This window comes from Marmota marmota, unplaced genomic scaffold (assembly GCF_001458135.2).
Source record: "Marmota marmota marmota unplaced genomic scaffold, marMar, whole genome shotgun sequence".
Lineage (NCBI taxonomy): Eukaryota > Metazoa > Chordata > Mammalia > Rodentia > Sciuridae > Marmota > Marmota marmota.
Window position 1 is genome coordinate 28,815,593 of NW_026000241.1, and position 13,477 is coordinate 28,829,069.

Genomic DNA, 13,477 nt, shown 5'->3' on the forward strand with positions numbered 1-13,477 from the left:
TTTTTTTTTTTTTTTTTTTTTTTTTTTTTTTTTTGTAACAAGCATGTACATGCACCTGCTGTAAACTCTTCTTGCTAGAGGCCCTTCATACACTAGTTCTAATTTACCGGTAAGTTGAAACTGTTTGGAGGACTGGATTCATCAAGCGCAAACAAGTCATATCAGTTTTATTGTACTTGGGAAAAGATGTTAAGACACTTGTCTAGTAGGGCAGTGGCTTCAAATGACACCTGAGGATGAAGTTGGTATTTTGATTTCCAGAATCATATACATAATATGTGAGGACACTGCTTTCTATCCATGTTATTTAAAAAAAATGTAGACCATAGCATGTTATTTTAAACTGTGTTTAAATAAACAAAGTGCTAGAAAATAACAAACACAAGGATTATAGTCATGAGTCCATTTACAATGAGTTGATCCACATCAAAGTATGCTACTGAAATGAGTCAGTAAATAGTTCTAAGAGTCTCCTCCTTAGAGAAAGATCATTGTTTGGAAAGGTGAGCATATTTGTCCCTATTTATTTTGTTTGTTTATTCATCTTTAGAATTCTATTTATGTTTTTCCCTTCAATGGAAGATATATCTTTAAATTTATTTATTTATTTTTTTGTAACAAGAAGGTACATGCACCTGCTGCAAACTCTTTCCTTGCTAGAGGCAGTTCACACACTCATCCTAAATTACCAGTAGGTTTGAAACGAGAAGGGAAAGCAGAGTTAGACAGGCAGATGGATCTTTTCCCAAGGTAAATTCTAATTTGGTCTTGAATGTAGGAAAGAAGAGTAGGACACTGGAAGTCTTCAGCAGAAAAAAAGGTGGAGGGTTTTTCATGGTCAGTTGTCAAGGAACTTTGAAACCACAAAGTCCCAAATGGCATTAGGTTAGGGGGAAAAGCCCTGCAAAACCAGTGTTATGTTTCAGAGAATGGAGTAGCTCAGAAGGCCACTGTGCCCACCTTCAAGAGGTGTCCAAGTACACTGAGGTGCCCTGGTCATATTCCCCATTGGATCTATTTAAAAAGCCATCAAATTTCAGTAATTCATAGAGTCCCATTTTCAAAAAGAAATGTGTAATTAAAGATTCATGTGTTAGAATATTTGACTTGAGTCATGAATCATGGGATACTGATATCTTGGATCAGAGTTCATCTTCAAGAAACAATCTTGAACCCTCAGCTCTTTGGGGAATTTAAAGTGAGGAGCCTGAAGATATGAAGTGGAGCAAACAGCATTTTCACTGCAGAGTAATGACTCGTTCAATATTTCACTATGATATTATCAGAGAATACTACAATATCTGATACTGTGTTAAGTATGCTTTAATTATGTTTTTTAATCTAAACATGATATTTTATTTACTGTTTAATTTACACACAAATGTCAAAAAGAATACACTGCTCATCACTTAATTCTTAGAGTTTTGTTGTTGTTTGTTTGTTCTGTTTGGCATTTGATGTGAAATGGGATGGTTATGATCATCTAGATATCCACACCGTGGTAAGATGTCACGTTATTTTCTTCGAAAGACAGGCTCTTATTTTTTTTTTCTTCCACTCTGCATGCTGTTGCTAGCTGATGAAACTGCTTTTTAAAGGAGTCAATTTTTAAGTCCATTACTTCTGTAGCTTTGTGCTTACAGAGCTCATAAATTAAGCTTTCTACTAGTTTGCATTCTTCTTGAGGCCGACCTCCACACACCTGAAGGAGAATCATTCAATCCTGTAGCTCTGTGAACAAGTCTCTTCCCTACTTGCCTGATGCTCAGAATAATAACAACAACTCCATTAGAATAGCACTGCTAGTATTTAAGATGCTATTAAATTGCAGGCACTTTGTCAATTGTGACTGGGATAGCTTCTAACTACAGAACCAACAGTGAAGTGTATAAACAGTATTAAGCCACAAAACCCTGCCATGTCAGAAAAGAAAGAGTTGTCTGAAAAGCTGAGCTGCTCATCGCAAATGCCCCATGTACCATTTTAAAAATAGACACTAAATTAGTTTAAAACATAGGCAATGGCACAAATGCATATAAAATATGTCTCTGCACAATTCTTGGAAAAGAAAAATAGAAAAAAAGATATGAGTAGATAATGAAGTGATGGATAGCTTGTGATCAGTGAAATTCCGATTAAAAAAATACAATTTCTATTTTCTCCTACATGGAGGGTGTAAATCTCACATTTGCATTAGGATTCATGACATATTTCTTTTTTGTTCACCAGCTCATTGGAGAATGTGGGATGCTGTTTTAATTGGCCGGTTTTGATTCTCTCCGGTATTATGCCACATCAGGAATCATCATAGCACCGCTCACTTGCCACCTCGTCCTCTGTCTTCCCTTCTTACTGTTGTTCCCTTTCAGATAAGTGACGGTCCTTTTGCTTGTAACCTAACAATGCCATGTGAGGGTGGTTGTCATATTGATTCTGGTGAAAATCCAATATTGTAGTCATGTTATTTGTTTGTTTGTTTGTTTTGGCCGACTAGTATCTGAAACCTCTTCCTTTACATGGAGAAATTATAATTATACAAACTATGGAATCTACTTCCTATTTCCAGAATCTACCCTCTACTACCAGAATCAAATCAGGACAAAGATGTCTTCAGATGCCTGTTTTCTCTGATCTCTGGTATCTAAAGCCCAACCAAACAGGTTCCTCTGCTTAGAATTTAATTCAAGAGTGAGCAGAGGTGGTGTAGAATAGCATTACTCAAGTGTGGTCAATGAACCCCCGTGTATGTCTTGAGTCTTGTCAGGGGGTCTAGGGCATCAAGGTTAATCTCCTAAAAAAATCTAGCCCATTATGAGTTTTTCACACTCACTTTATCATAAATGTAGAGAGGAGTTTTCTCGAGGCTGCATGATATGTGTTACTACAATAGGCTCAATGTTGTAGCAATGGGAATAATCTGACCTCCAGAAGCCAGATTTTGAGGATATTTTGCAATCATGTAAAACAATATCATTTTTTAAATTTTATTTATTCTAATTTGTTATATATGACAGCAGGATATCCATATACGACACAATGAAATTAAGCCCTTATCTCTCATCATGTACCAAACTCAAATAAAAGTGGATCAAGGACCTAGGAATTAAACCAGAAACCCCTGAATCTATCAGAAGAAAAAGTAGTCCCTTATCTCCATCATGTGGGATTAGGCTCTGACTTCCTTAATAAGACTCCTATAGTGCAAGAATTAAAATCAAGAATCAATAAATGGGATGGATTCAAACTGAAAAGCTTCTTCTTAACAAAAGAAACAATCAGTGAGGTGAATAGAGAGCCTACAGAATGGGAGCAAATCTTTACCACAAGCACATCAGATACAGCACTGATCTCTAGGGTATATAAAGAATTCAAAAATCTTGACACACATAAAAAAACAAATAACCCAATCAATAAATGGGCCAAGGACTGAACAGATACTTCTCAGAAGATAATATACAATCAACAAATATATGAAAAAATATTCAACATCTCTAGCAATTAGAGAAATGCAAATCAAAACAATATCATTTTTAAAAGGAAATAGTTTTCAAAATTTTTTTTCTGTTACCATGTTTAATATATAGCCATAATTTTAAATGATATGATACATATTTAAAAAATTCAGCTTCACATCGGTTTCCCACTATGGGAGGCAAAGATTTAGCTTTCTTTTCTTTTCCCTGGGCCACAGAATAAAGGAGCATACCTGTAGTACCCGGTTTTCCTTACATCAGAATTTCATGTAGATTGCTAATGAATGTTTCCATTTTAGTGACTGTTTAAATATTATTCAACTGAGCTCTTATGGTTTAGATATGAGGTTTGCTCTAGAAACTCATGTGTGAGACAACCCAAGAGGGTTTAGGGGGGAAAGGAATGGGCTATAGGAGCCTTAACCTAATCAGTGTATTAATTTCCTCATAGGGATTAGCTGGGTAGTAACTGTAAGCAGGTAGGATATGATTGAGGAGGTGGGTCATTGGGCACATGCCTTTGGGGTATATATTTTGTCCTGGCTGAGGGGAATTCCCCCGCCTTCTCCCTGAGCTCCTTTTCTCTGCCACACTCTTCTGAGAAATGGAGTCCGCCATATATGGACTGAGACCTCTGAAACTGTGAGCCCCAGATAGACTTTTCCTCCCCTAAATCGTTCTTGTCAGGTCTTTTGACCACAGCCACAGAAGAGCTGACTAACACATGAGCCATGCAGTATGTAATGATTGCCTTTTCTTTCTTGTTCCCCTCCTTAGGTAATAAAATTGCTTCGTTTTCCGATGTGCTTGGTTTTTGAAGTTCTTACACCTAGTTTCCTTCCCATTTGTGTAAAATTCATGTCAGTACTTTCAGCTACTTGAGTTATCCTTAAAACTTCATTTTCTCAGAGTCATCTTTCCTGGAACATTTTGACCATCTCCAGTTCAGAATGGCTTCTTTCTATACTGACATCCTGCATCTTCTTGTGATCTCCCCTTTATTATCTTCCTGGAGATTGGTTCATTTCTCTTTTGTGTTAGATTTCTTATTTCCTCGATGTGCCTTTCTTTCTTTCTTTCTTTCTTTTTTTTTTTTTTTTTGAATCATCTTTCATTTTGCTGGAGCACTTTCATTTATTTCCTAAGAAGGGATGGAAATTTCTTGAGAATTTCTGATTGCCTAAAAATCTCTTTGGATCACTTGTACATTTGGGATACTTCAGTTCAATTGGAAATAATTTTCACAAAGGTTCTAAAAGTTATTTATCCATTATCTTAGCTTTTAGTGTTGCTTTTAAACCAATTCTGATTTCCATCTTTCATTTGTCACTTTATTTATTTATTTTTTTTTGCTGTTCCAGAAACTATTGTATTGGGCAATCAGTGGGGATTTTTAACATATAATCCCATGTTTTTTCAAATCAAAAAAATTTCTATATATATATATATATATATATATATATATATATATACACATACATACACATAAATACATATATAAATACATATATCTATATAGATATCTATGTATGTAATGATTACCTTTTCTTTCTTGTCCTCTCCTTAGGTAATATGTGTGTGTGTGTGTGTGTATCGATATAGATAGATTTTGACAGATATATAGAGATTTTGTGTATATATACTATTTGAATTAATTGAGGTCTGGGTTGTGGCTCAGTGGTAGTGTGCTTGCCTAGTATATGGGAGGCACTGGGTTCGATCCTCAGTACCACATAAAAATAAATAAATAAAGTTATGTCCATCTACTGCTAAAAGTTGTTTTTTTTTTTAAAGAACTGCATTAATTGAATGATATACTCTTCTAATTTTATTTTCATTCTCTATTATTTCTCACCTCTGACTTTTTGTTGTACATTCTGGGAGATTTCCTCCAATACATTCTTCCAAACTCTAGTTGAAGTTTGAACTTCTATTGAATTTTAAATTTTCAAGAACTCTTTTCATATTTTTGTCTAAAGTTTTGTTTTCCTCCCTTCAAAGTCTTTATTGTACCCAAGATGCTAAGTTTTTTTTTTTCCTATTTGTTTGTTTGTTTGCTTTCTGCCTTTTGTTAAAAATTTTCTTGACTGTGTGGTGAACTCATCGGAAAGTGGCACACTGAGGTTTGTAAGTTCTGTGGATGCATGGAGCTTGTCAGCTTTAGGCTTCACAGGCTGGCAGGGGTTTCATCCACAAACTCTTGATATCAGTTTCTTTAGATCTCTTCTCTCAAACCAGTCACATCCACACAGTCAGCATCTTTCTCTTTTTCTGCCTCCAATTTCTATGGGGGTAGCTAGTACTATGGGATCCTAGGGGAGTCTGTCTCAGTATTCATTTACAAATTTTCTCAACTGTACTTGATGTTTCTTAATGCAGACACTCTATGTTTCCCTCTGTGGAAAATAAGCCTCTAACCTTCTGCTACTGAAGAAATCACCTGACTGTGTGAAGTGAGAAGAGATCTTAGGTTTGAACTTTCTTAATCCACTTTTGTTTTTACTCCACATGTGGTTTCTTTCCTTTCCTCTCATCATTTTCATTGACCTTATGGAATTTTGCTCTCTCTGTGTTTTCAGCTTTTCTGTTATTTTACAATGTTTCAATGCATACTTAAATGACTGTGTGCATGTAGATGTGTTTCTTCTGTGATCTTTAATGGAAAGACTTGCTAACTTCTAAGCTTAGTTATCAGGTCTAAGTCTGTGAGGCAGCCAATATCTAACTAGTCAATTTTTTTTTTTCTGGTAGGTCAATCAGAGCTTGTTTTTATTGTTGGTAGATAAGAAACTTGATTAAAGTATAAATTCTTGCATTTTTTACACTTATCAAAAATCATATCATTTTATGTATAATTTCACTGACTATCACAGTGAGGGAAATTTAAACTCTTAGACTGAATACCTAGAGTTTAGATGTTACTTAGTGTATAAGCAGGTGTGTATACATAACTACCTTTCTGTTTATTGTGATTCAAGTATTAGAACTCTTCCAAATACCAGGTAGAGGAATATTAACCTCTTTTATTTTTCTTTTCCTATCATTATATTCTTTTTTTGCAGGGGGTACTGGGGATTAAACTCAGGGACACTTGGCCACTGAGCCACATCCCCAGCTCTACTTTGTATTTTATTTAGAGACAGGGTCTCACTGAGTTGCTTAGTGCCTCAGCTTTTAACTCACTATCCCCCTGCCTCAGCCTCCTGAGCCACTGGGATTATAGGTGTGCACTGTCGCTATCTCACTATATTCTTTTTACATACATATGCATGAATGAGTGAATTCTCTAATTCCCCACAGTCTCTACTATTCCTCTTGCTGCTTACTTTACATTGAGGGCAATAGTAGGTTTCCCTGTGTCATTGTGTGCATACTGTTTTTTTTTTTTTATCTTAGCAATCTTCTCATAAAACTGGGAATATATGAGGTAGACTGATTTTTGTGTAGGTTACGTACCCTGACAATTTTTCCTATTTGCAACTTTGAGTTCACAGACTCGCTCTAGTTCTGATTTCTTCTCCTAACAGTCTTATGTGGTCAGGACCACATTTCTGTCTATGAGTCATCTCTGGATTTCCTATCTCTGCTTGTTCTCTTTAAGTTGACACTACAAAGGCAAGGGTTGCCTGGATTTCACTTGAGATCAGGACCTCTCAAATCATCTTTTACTTTATAATCCGTAGCCTGTGGCCAGGCCTGCCCAGATGAAAGCCTCTGAGAAGCTTAGTTAAAACCACAACATATCTAAAGAGCTCACTCCTCCTGCTATTTGTGCATTAACAAATTGTGCACCAACAAGTATGAAACTTTACCAAATTTTGAATTTCATAGAAGTGGTGGCACTACAATCTCATTTCTATTTTTATTACAAACATTTCTGATTTAAAAACTGGATATATTTTATGTACTAAAAATCAAAGGTTCTGAATGCAAAAGGATAATGAATTTGAATGTGTGTAGTACACTCTCTTTTCTTTCTTTTATTGAAACAGTGCCAAGTTCTAAATTCAACATTTTATGCAGCCCCATTCTGACTACTAGGTTCACATTTAGTTTATTCCTGCATTATTACATCAGACTGAAAATAAGCACATTCAACTGGTGGGTTTTCTTCCTCTTGACTTGGTGTCATATATTTTTTTTTCTTGATTCTTCTTTTCTTCCCTCCTTGCTCATTCAGGTAAGCTTTTTTCAAAAGCATAAAGTAGATTACTTATTATTGGTTAATTTTGAGTATACATCTAATTAGATTTTTTTAAAAAAATATTGTGTAAGGGCTGAAGCTGTGGCTTAGTGGTAGAGCATTTGCCAGTAAGGCACTGGGTTCAAGTCTCAGCACTACATATAAATAAATGAATAGAATAAAGGTCCATCAATATTTAAAAAAATAATTATTGTGTAGATATCAACTAAAACCTGCCAAAAACCAATGGCTTACTCAAAAGATGTAATTTCAATAGTTTATTACCCATTAGTATACAGATTGTTTGCATAAACTCCTCTATGTGTGCACACACATATACATAATGTATATGAGAATAGTAGAATAATAAGTATCATTGTATAAAATATTGAAAGGACATTCTTAAAGATATTCTTGGTATGAGAATATTTTAATTACTTCTATTTTTCAGACTGAAAATATATCTAAGTTTCTGAATCTCTAGTTAAAGCTGCAGTAGGAGAATGAAAGAGGCATGGATTTCTTGCTTCCCTTTTATGTACTGTAAGGGATGTAGCAGTTTAGAATCTTTAAGTGGTTAAGTCACAGAAAATATGACCCAATTGATTTGAGGAAAAAATTATTTATTTATATACCTAAATAGAAAGTCAAAGAGTAGTGTAAGCTTTGGGCCATGCCCAACACTAGTGTTTAGATAATGTCATCAGGAACTGGTTGAACTCTATTTCTGGACTCCATTTCTTTGATGTTGGCTCTGCTCTTAGACAAGCTCTCCCCCATAGCAGCAATCCAGATCATATATACCGAAAGGCGAGTGACTCACCTGAGACAGAAATTCAACCAAGAAATTTTATTGGTGGGCTGCCTGGAAGGGAAGAAAAGGAGAGGAAGAGAGCAGCATCCTGAGCCTACAAGCTTCGGCTTAAGAAGGGTTGCTTAGGTGATGTGGAGGGTGCTGATTGGCAGGGTGACTTAGGAACGGGCAAGTGGACACTGTGTTCCATGGGGATTGGTCTAGAAAACTTTTGACTTCGGCAATGTCCTGGGAATCCTGAGCAAGGGGAATGGTGAAGAAAGCATCCTTCAGGTCGATAACTGAGAGGTAGGAAGAAAAGTAAGGAATGGAAGAGAAGATAGTATAGGGATTTGGCACCAGAGGTGAATGGGTCTAACTGCCTCATTAATGATTCACAGGTCGTGTACAAGGCGGTATTGTCCATTAGGTTTCTTTATGGCCAAAATTGGAGTGTTGTAAGGGAAGTGGGTAGATCTTATTAAGCCCTTGCACCATAGGCTCTTAATAATGGGCTGTAGGCCCTGAAGACTGCTAATTGGAAGAGGGTATTGAGGTTGACAAGGGAAGTGCTGAGGGTCCTTAAGATGAATTCTGACAGGGCCACAGTGAGCCAGAGAGGGGGTGGAAATGTCCCAAACTTGAGGGCTTACCTCCAGAGGAAGAAAGGGAGGGGAACCTGTGGACATGTGGGTTGCTTCTGCAAGGGCCAGGATAAAAGAAAAGCTGGGATGGAATGTGATGGAGGCATGGAATTTGGCTAAGATGTCCCTTCCCAATTTCAAGGTCTAAATTAGTATGTAGGTGCAGAGCCTTAGTCAGTCTATCTAGGAAGGTGGAAGGGTTCTCGTTTTTTTTGTCCTGAAAGATTTCTTGGAGTTTTTCAAAGTTTATCACCTTCTGAGCACCCATCTGAGCCTGGCAACTAGGCAGGTGGAAAATCATTCCCTCAGGACTAATCCTGCTGCAGTATTGTAGTCCCAATTAGGGTCCTGGTCAGGAACTGCCTGGGGTGCCTAGAAGGTGAGCCCGGTGGTTTGATGGACCTCATCAGTGTAATTACAGGCTTGATCCCAGACCTGCCTGCGTTCCTCTGGGAGAAGGGTATCGGCCAGGATCATGTAAATGTCATGAAAAGTGAAACTATAGGCTTGGAGTAAGTATTGAAATTCCTTTTTGTATGAGGCAGAGCTGTGGTGTAGGAACCCAAGCGTTTTTCAATCTGTGAAAGGTCCACTATGGGAAAGGGCACGTGGACCCTAACGATCCCTTTGGTCCCAGCAATCTCTCTCAAAGGAGCCATGATTGGAGTAAGTTATGGCTGGACCGACTGTGTGTGAGAGCCAGTGGCAGGAGGACTGAAGGAGGAAGTAGGGGCAGGGCCCGAAGAAGGAGGACGTGAAGGAGCCAATGGGGTGGGGTCTGGCCCTGGCAAGGGAAGAGGAGGTGGGGGGAAGGAGTTTGGGCGACGATATGGCTGCAGATCGAAATGAGTGGGTGAGGAGGCAGAAAGAGAGGAGGGTTTATAAGCCAAGAGTACATGCTTTGGGTTGCAAGAGGTACAGAGAGACGGATTCCAGGGAAGAAGGAAGAAAGCCTGGATATATAAAATCTCTGCCCACTTTTTCAATCTCCTGAAATAGTTGTAGAGGTTCCAGAAAACGGCAGGGCCTTTTGGTTATCTAAGGGATGATTGGGCCATTCCTGAGTAGGGAATGTTATCAGTTTTGGGGGTTTGATCTCCGGGGTTAGGCTGAGGGTGTCCAAATTGTTGAGGAGGCATTTGAAAGAGGAGTCGGCTGGCAGGGAGGAGGCGCCCCTCATGCACTATGAGGAAGGGTATGATATGTTGACTGGAGAGGCGTCCCACTCAAGCCAAATATCAGAAGGAGACCTCAGGTGGAGGATTAGGTTGTCACTGATACTTGCTGGACAGGGACTCCATAGGGCCATGGGAGCTATGGGTCACCTGGTTCCAGGCTTTTCAGAACAAGAGGGGGGAGGAGGAGACTCAAGCTCGAGGAGGGGAGGGAGTTTGCCAGTTCTCAAGCCGACTGAGACCCATAGGGAAAGGGAAAGACTCCAAGAAGACCACTGTGACCATGAAGGTCTGGGTGGGGTGTATTCCTCCCCACAAGACACCATAGGGACTGCCGGCGATCAACGGTCAGTTCCCTGTTACCGTGCCTTGACGGGTTTAGGAGTCCAGAGAGGGGAACTCACCAATTCATAGGCTGATGGTGGATGCGAAGGAGGCGATCGAGAAGATGGTGCAGGTGGTCTCTGCTCGGGTGATGATCTCCAGCGGGATGGGGGTCCTGCTTAAAGGCAGGGGAGCCCCATCCAAGTCACAGCATCAATGAAAGACGAGTGACTCAACCAAGACAGAAATTCCACCAAGAGATTTTATTGGGGGGCTCCCCGAAGGGGAAGAAAAGGAGAGGAAGAGAGCAGCAGCCTGAGCCTGCAAGCTTCAGCTTAAGAAGGGTTGCTTAGGGGGCTGGAGATGTGGCTCAAGCGGTAGCACGCTCGCCTGGCATGCGTGCAGCCCGGGTTCGATCCTCAGCACCACATACAAAGATGTTGTGTCCGCCAAGAACTAAAAAATAAATATTAAAAAATTCTCTCTTCTCTCTGTCTCTCACTCTCTCTTTAAAAAAAAAAAAAAAAAAAAAAGGGTTGCTTAGGTGATGTGGTGGGTGCTGATTGGCAGGGTGACTCAGGAACAGTTGCTGATTGGCAGGGTGACTCAGAAATGGGCGAGTGGATACTGTGTCCCATGGGGATTGGTCAAGAAAACTTTTGACTTTGGCGCCCTTCGCCTTGGTGCCCTTCAGAGAGGAGGGAGAGAGGTAAGGGATTACTTGTTCTTCTTGAGAGAAGGAAACTTAACTTTAGTGGGGAGAAACCCCGAAGGGGGAAATAAAACCAAAAGACAAGGTCTCCCACACACCCAACACATACTTTCAGGTTCCTTGTTCAGTGAAAAAGAAAGGTGAACTTGGTTATGGTTTGGATATGAAGATATTCTGAAAGGTCATGTGCAAGACAATGTAGGAATGTTCAGAGGTGATATGATTAGACTGTGAGAGCTATGGCATAATCAGTGAATTAATCATTTTGATGGGATAATAATTTGAATGGATTAATGAGTGGTAACGTTAGGCCAGTAAGGCCTGGGTGGAGGAAGAAGCTCACTGGAAAAGTGCCTTTGGGGTTTATATTTTTTACCTAGCAAACTGAGCTTGCTCTGCTTCCTGGCAGTACAGAACTGAGAATCTTTCTTCTGCCATGCCCTTCTGCAATGCTGTTCTGCCTAACTTCAGGCCCAGAGCTATGGAGTTGGCCAACCATGAACTAAACCTCTGAAACCAAGTGCCAAGATAAACTTTTTCTCCACTAAATTGTTCTTGTCATGTCTTTTGGTCACAGCAATGAAAAGCTAACAGAAATTAGTAATAAGAGGCTGTCCATTGCTTTGACTCCACAGATTTGTGGTTTGGAAATATTAGGAACTGGGCTGAGGGAGGGGTTTCAAAAAGATTGGAGATGAAAGCTGGAGAAGCCTTAGAATATTGTAATCAGAGCTTAATTGGAAATTCTGGGAGGAGCTCAGAAGACCAGAGTGCTAATAGGAATGTAATGAAGAATGAGCTCATAAAGTTCAAGAGGACAAGAAGGACTCTTATTGACAATTGGACTAGAGAACATTCATATTACATTCTGTAAAATGATTGACTTCATTTTGCTCATGTCCTGAGGCTTTTTGTGAGACTGAATTTAAAGCCAACGGACTTATTAGTTTGGCAGAAGAAATTTCAAGGTAGCACAGCATTTGGACAGTGTTGTGGGCATTGATGGGAGATTTTAGTTTACTGTGATAATCCGGAGCAGAAATTGGAGCAAAAAGATATGAAAAAAAAATGCAATTAGGCTACAAAAGTGCAAGTAAGAATGGGGCCAAGGAAGGTGTGGTTCTTGAAAAGATTACAGCCACTAAAGAGAGGCTAATTACTTTAAACAAAGACAATAGGAAAGATGACTTGGGGCTATCTCAGGAATTGGCAAGACTGTTTGAATTACAGGAACACCTAGGAGGTCCCAAGAAGCCTAACTAGTGCTCAAGATGGCAGCAGACCTTTTTGTCATTTACCTGATGCTAGGTCTGCAGGAATGCAAGATACAGGAGTAAAGAGGTCACAGAGTCTTCCGTCAACATTCAAAGTAAGGTGTGGGAGGCCTGAAAAGTGAAGCAGGGTCAGAATCCCTGCAAGCAGCTCCTGAGAGGGAAATGCATGAAGATATGAGAAGGAATCAAATACTACACCCAAGATTAAGGGATGCCATTAATGTAGAACATTGGCCAGGGAAAGCTGCAGGAGCAGGTTGAGAGAGAGAGGCCATGAAGTCTACAGTCAGCAAGTCCACAGGGGCAGAGCTACAGAAGTTCTTTGGAGAGAACATCATGATGCACATTCCCCAGATGTTGGACTCAGAGCTACAGGAACTGTTTGCCCAGGTGGGTTTTAGTGTAACTTTGGTCACATCCCTTCTTTCCATGCTCCTATTTCTCCCTTTTGGAATAGAAATGTTTACTCCAGACACTTATAGGAGCTTACACCGAGCACGGAGCAGCCGAGTTCCGGCTCCCGGAACTTCCCTGGACCGGGGCTAGGAGCCCGCGGAAAGTGCTTCTCGGTCCGGGTCCTGCTGAGGGCCGGTCAGGACTCACCTGTTGCTTTGGTTGCCCGGCAAGGGGAACGAAATGCTGCCATTCGCATAGGATACCAACATGGCAGAGATCTGATGTCATCAGAAAGCGGCGGAGGAGAGAACTTCATCAATTCCAGCGGTGACATAAGCAGTTGGTCTCCTGGTAGGGGGGGTGAGGCACAGTCACCCGAGTCTCCTCAATTTGTCGTTGAGCCAGAGGGGAGAAGCCGGGCCGCCACCAGCGCCCGGAGCAGGCCCAGCGGCTCGCCAGCGTGGTGACCGCGTGACCCCAATTGGAGAGGGGGCGGAGCGGAG